General features: G+C 41.1%; 1 long non-coding RNA gene across 1 annotated transcript in view; it reads left to right on the forward strand.

Annotated features, from left to right (window-relative positions):
• Positions 1 to 898, forward strand: part of LOC141072879 (uncharacterized) — a 162,536-nt gene extending 161,638 nt beyond the window's left edge. The window contains exon 2 of the long non-coding RNA XR_012226892.1: positions 524 to 898. This is a non-coding gene — a long non-coding RNA (uncharacterized lncRNA). The remainder of the gene's footprint in view (positions 1 to 523) is intronic.
• The last annotated feature ends 5,102 nt before the right edge of the window (positions 899 to 6,000 follow it).

The raw sequence follows: 6,000 nt of genomic DNA on the forward strand, positions 1-6,000 counted from the left end.
CATTTTTATTGGTTCCATTTTTGGGCACGTGACTTTTTTTATTGCACATCGCGTCGCTCCGAGGGTCGCAGTGAAGCAGGCAGGGAGCCCCCCTCCCTGCGCACTTCTCTCCTCTGCCCCGGTACACTGCGATCATGGTTGATCACAGTGTGTCAGGGGATAATGTGTCGGGGGTGGTCCGTGACCACCCCTGACACATAGTGCCAGGTGTCAGCTGTGATAATCAGCTGACACCCAGCCGCGATCAGTGGCACTCCCCCGGGAGTGCCGCTGATCGCGATGATGTACTATCCCATCCCCGGTCATACATGCCCAGGTACCGTGGATGGGATAGTATGTCAAATGTCAGAAAGGGGTTAATAATACCCGTTGCAGATTTTATTTGCTATATTTCAGTGGGGTTCTGGATTCTGCTACAGCCATGAAAGATGAAATCCACTGTAAAATCTGCATGGAGCATTTATTTGTTTTAATCACTGTTATTTTTTAATTAATACATATTTTTTTCTTGTTTTTTATTTAGCTCAAAGAATTCAGAGAGAAAATGCTGTCAAGTTTTCCAGTTGTGCCTAAAAGCAAACCACAGACATCTGATGGTGAAGCATTTAATTGGGAAGATATTCTGAAGTCTAAGTAATGGAGCATCACACATCTGTAACAGGATCATTGTTTAGCATTATCTGGATGAACTTGCACTTTCTAGAGGATCTACAGAACATTTAACAAGTGAATGGTATCAATATGTCTTAAAAAGTCTTCAAATTAGTGTGTTTTGTTAGTAGATTCTGGTACATTGTCTAAGAAAACACTGTACTGCTATCATTTTTTTGATTAATAAGAACATATTGTATAAATACTGTATATGATTTAGATCTAATATAAATATTATTTTGTTATATGCAAGTGAAAAAGACTTGTTTTTTACCTTCCACTGCTTAACCAATAATAGTCACAAAAGGCTTACAAGCACTTCCAAGCTAGTGTGAACAAATTCATACAAGGAGCAGCCATCTCTGTTGTGAGTTCATTTTCCCCTTCACCGTCGATGTCTGATGAACTCCCTCTTCTGGTGAAGGAAGGTAGTGAGGCTGATTACCAAACACCTGATCTGGTAGATGATTACTGGGTAACAGGAATTTCTGACTGGATATAAGGCAGCCGACGCCCTTCTGAGTCGCTGGTGATTTCTCTGCTGGATTCTTGGAGACCAGTCTGATTCCTGCTTCCCAAAGATAAGTGTTTGCTCTGCTATTGAACTTATTAGTTTTGTTTTGTTTACCTTGTTTTTTGGAGTTCAGCCATCCCCGATCGGGGATGTGCTGAGTTCCATTTTTGTCTCTGATCAGTTTGTCTCTTTGCTCTGTCTTCAGAATTTACCTGAGTGCTGATATAGTCATTTTGAAGTCCTAGCGACTTCAGGGCCTGTTTTTCCTATCAGACGGTTAGGACATTTTTTGGTAGGGTTTTTACGGATTGCAGATAGCAGCTTTTCTATCCTGTCCTTTTTAGTTAGCTTGGGCCCCATCGTTTGCTCAACCTATCTTTCTATCTGTGTTAGTGTTTTCATCTTGCTTCACCGTCATTATATGTTGGGGGCTGCCTATTGCTTTGGGGTCTGCTGTGGGGCAGTTTAGATTTCCCCTTACTTTCTTTAGGCCTATTTAGTTCTCCGGCTGTGATCGAGGGGTCTAGGGCATCGTAGGAACCCCCCACGGCTACTATTAGTTGTTGTGGATAGGATCAGGGGTCTGCAATCCGATAGCTACCAACCTCTCCGGTTCTCTGGACTTAGCTTGTATTTTTGTTTTTTCCTCCTTCGGTGACTCATTAATAACACATTTCCATCTAATATATAAAGCTCAATGTGTGTGTGTGTGTATGTTTGTATGTATGTGTGTATGTCCGGGATTGGCATCTGCACCTTTGCAGCTACAGCCACAAAGTTTTGCACAGTCACACGTCTGGACCCCGAGAGCGTCGTAGGCTATGTTGTGAGGCAAAATTTTAACCCCGCACGTTTCAATTCACCAAACAATTTTGCCCCTATCTACATAATGGGAAAAAAGTGAAAGGAAAAGTGTTGGAGGCAAATTGACAGCTGCCAGATGTGAACAAGGGGGACTTAAAGAATGAGAGCGATGGCGCCAAAGAGTATATACGTACAGTTGCTAAGGTGGGGCCCTGACATGGGATACTCACCACACACGGGGATATGAATACACACACAAAATGCGCCACACACTACCACGTGCTTCAACACATATACAACCCTCAGCTCACATACACCAACCTCACCACATAAAAGTTGAAACACAAAAGTCGCCACTCAAAACTCGCCAAGCTGCCCCAGAGCTGTTTAAAAGATGAAAAATTAGCTGTGATTGGCTGCTATCAGCAGCAATTTTTTTGTAGACAGTTGTGGTAACTGAGGCCTATTATTCTTATCATTTCTATGGTGTTATCGTCCTTCTGTAAAGCTGGAAATAACACAATTTATTACCGTGCCAACAGGCCACACTCTGATACAGACTGCAGGGGGAGCCCAGTATCACACAGGATAGGATTAGATACATGGCTCAGCTGTCAGTATCACACAGGATAGGATTAGATACACAGCTCAGCAGTCAGTATCATACAGGAGAGGATTAGATACACGGCTGAGCAGTCAGTAACACATGATACACAGCTCAGCAGAAAGTATCACACAGGAGAGGATTAGATACACAGCTCAGCAGACATCACACAGGATAGGGTTAGATACTCAACTCAAAAACAGGATGTGCCAAAGGAGAGGACATTTTTATTCCAAGAATTCCACTCATTCCCTCTGATTTGTTTTTTGATTTTAAACGCCTCCAGTTTCCAGTTCAACTGCTATTTGCAATGTCCATTAACAATGCTCAGGGACAGTCCTTAAAAGTAGTAGGGATCGATTTGCAATCTCCATGCTTTTCTCATGGTCAACTTTACGTGGTCTGTTCAAGAGTTGGAACTGCCAAAAATCTGTACATCTTTGCACCGAAAGGAAAAACCAAAAATGTTGTTTATCAAAAGGCACTTGAATGAGTTGAAAATAAAATATTATCAATACTTGGGTAAAAGTTTAGTTAATTTGTGTTGCAAATCTGTAGTGTTGAATATATGATGTGAAATGTTTTTATGTGCAATATAATCATTATAATTTTTTATAACTAACCACAGTTGGTTACTATGCCCAGGCAATGCCGGGCTCTTCAGCTAGTATACAATAAACACAAAAAAAGTGTGCAACTTTTTTGTTTTTATGTATATGTGTATATGGAGATGGCTGCTCCTAGTATGCATCTGTTGACACTATCTTGGAAGTGCCAGTCAGGCTTTTGTCATTTGTGTATTAGCTCTCTGACTGAACACTCCGGCCTCCAGCATATGGTAGATTTTAATTCCAACTGGGTCCTACCTACCCATAAAATCAGACTTTGAAGAGAGGAATTCACATCTAGCCAGGAATTCAGACTTCAGTCTTAGGCCGGGGTCATACTTGAGAGAAACTTGCACAAGTCTCGCATGTCAATATCTGGCACTGCCTCCAGCTCTCGGATCGGAGCATTCAGCTGCATAGAAATACATGCAACTGAATGCTCCGATCCGGCGGCAGTGCCGTGTATTGACATGCGAGACTCGTATGAGTTTCTCACTAGTCTGACCCCGGCCTTAGAGAGGTATTCACACTAGATACATAGGACCCAGCAGATTTGAGACTGCCTTATCGTTGGCTGCTTGGCATGCATGAATTGGCCACATTATGTGCTAAGCGTCTCATTTATTTCCCTAGTATCCAGAAGCAGTATTAGTATTCATATTTCATATATTTCATAATTACATGCTTTAGCACTACAGAGTGCAACTTTTTTGTTTAGCCAAGCCTAGTGGCACTAGTTTTGTTGAAGAGAGTCTCTGTGCCCCCATACATTTTAGAAAGTAATTACATTCCACGTTAAAGGCAAGAGGTTTCTGCTAATAGCCAAGAATAATTATCTTTCACAATTGGTGCAGAATCCAACCAGAGGAGCAGCACTTTTAGACCAATACTATCTAACAGACCTGACAGAATAACAAATCTGCAGGTTGTTGGGCATCTAGGAAATAGCGACCACAATATTGTACAGTTTCACTTGTCTTTCGCTAGGGGGACATGTCAGAGAGTCACAAAAACACTGAACTTTAGGAAGGCAAAGTTTGACCAGCTTAGAGATGCCCTTAATCTGGTTGACTGGGACAATGTCCTCAGAAATAAGAATACAGAAAATAAATGGGAAATGTTTAAGAACATCCTTAATAGGCACTGTAAGCGGTTTATACCTTGTGGGAATAAAAGGACAAGAAATAGGAAAAACCCAATGTGGCTAAACAAAAAAGTAAGAGGGGCAATTAACAGTAAAAAGAAAACATTTAAACTACTAAAGCAGGATGGCACCGCTGAAGCTCTAAAAAACTATAAGGAGAAAAATTCTTTATCTAAAAAAATAATTAAAGCTGCCAAAAAGGAAACCGAGAAGCATATTGCTAAGGAGAGTAAAACTTATCCCAAGCTGTTCTTCAACTATATCAATAGTGAAATAATCATTCAAAAGTGAAAGTGTAGGCCCATTAAAAAATTGTGAGGAAAGTATGGTTGTAGATGATGAGGAAAAAGCTAATATATTAAACACCTTCTCCACGGTATTCACGGTGGAAAAATGAAATGCTAGGTGAAATGCCAAGAGACAAAGAAAACCCTATATTAAGGGCCACCAATCTAACCCAAGAAGAGGTGCAAAACCAGCTAAATAAGATTAAAATAGATAAATCTCCGGGTCTGGATGGCATACACGCACGAGTACTAAGAGAACTAAGTAATGTAATAGACAGACCATTTCTTATATTTAGAGACTCTATAGCGACGGGGTCTGTTCCACAGGACTGGCGCATAGCAAATGTGGTACCAATATTCAAAAAGGGCTCTAAAAGTGAACCTGGAAATTATAGGCCAGTAAGTCTAACCTCTTTTGTTGATAAAATATGTGAAGGGTTTCTGAGGGATGTTATTCTGGATTATTTTAATGAGAAAAGCTGCTTAACGCCATATCAGCATGGGTTTATGAGGAATCGCTCCTGTCAAACCAATCTAATCTGTTTTTATGAAGAGGTAAGCTATAGACTGGACCAAGATGAGTCACTGGATGTGGTATATCTTGATTTTTCGAAAGCGTTTGATACCGTGCCACACAAGAGGTTGGTACACAAAATGAGAATGCTGGGTATAGGGGAAAATGTGTGTAAATGGGTAAGTAACTGGCTTAGTGATAGAAAGCAGAGGGTAGTTATAAATGGTATATTCTCTAACTGGGTCGCTGTGACCAGTGGGGTACTGCAGGGGTCCGTGTTGGGACCTATTCACTTCAACATATTCATTAACGATCTGGTAGAAGGTTTGCACAGTAAAATATCGATATTTGCAGATGATACAAAACTATGTAAAGCAGTCAATACAAGAGAACCATAGTATTCTGCTACAGATGGATCTGGATAAGTTGGGAACTTGGGCCGAAAGGTGGCAGATGCAGTTTAACAATGATAAATGTAAGGTTATACACATGGGAAGAAGGAATCAATATCACCATTACACACTGAACGGTAAACCACTGGGTAAATCTGACATGGAGAAGGACTTGGGGATCCTAGTTAATGCTAAACTTACCTGGAGCAGCCAGTGCCAGGCAGCAGCTGCCAAGGCAAACAGGATCATGGGGTGCATTAAAAGAGGTCTGGATACACATGATGAGAGCATTATACTGCCTCTGTACAAATCTCTGGTTAGACGGCACATGGAGTACTGTGTACAGTTTTGGGCACCGGTGCTCAGGAAGGATATAATGGAACTAGAGCGGGTACAAAGGAGGGCAACAAAATTATTAAAGGGGATGGGGGAACTACAATACCCAGAGAGATTAGCAAAACTAGGATTATTTAGTCTAGAAA

This window comes from Dendrobates tinctorius, unplaced genomic scaffold (assembly GCF_039654945.1).
Source record: "Dendrobates tinctorius isolate UK_male_01 unplaced genomic scaffold, ASM3965494v1 ptg000293l, whole genome shotgun sequence".
Taxonomy (NCBI): Eukaryota; Metazoa; Chordata; class Amphibia; order Anura; family Dendrobatidae; genus Dendrobates; species Dendrobates tinctorius.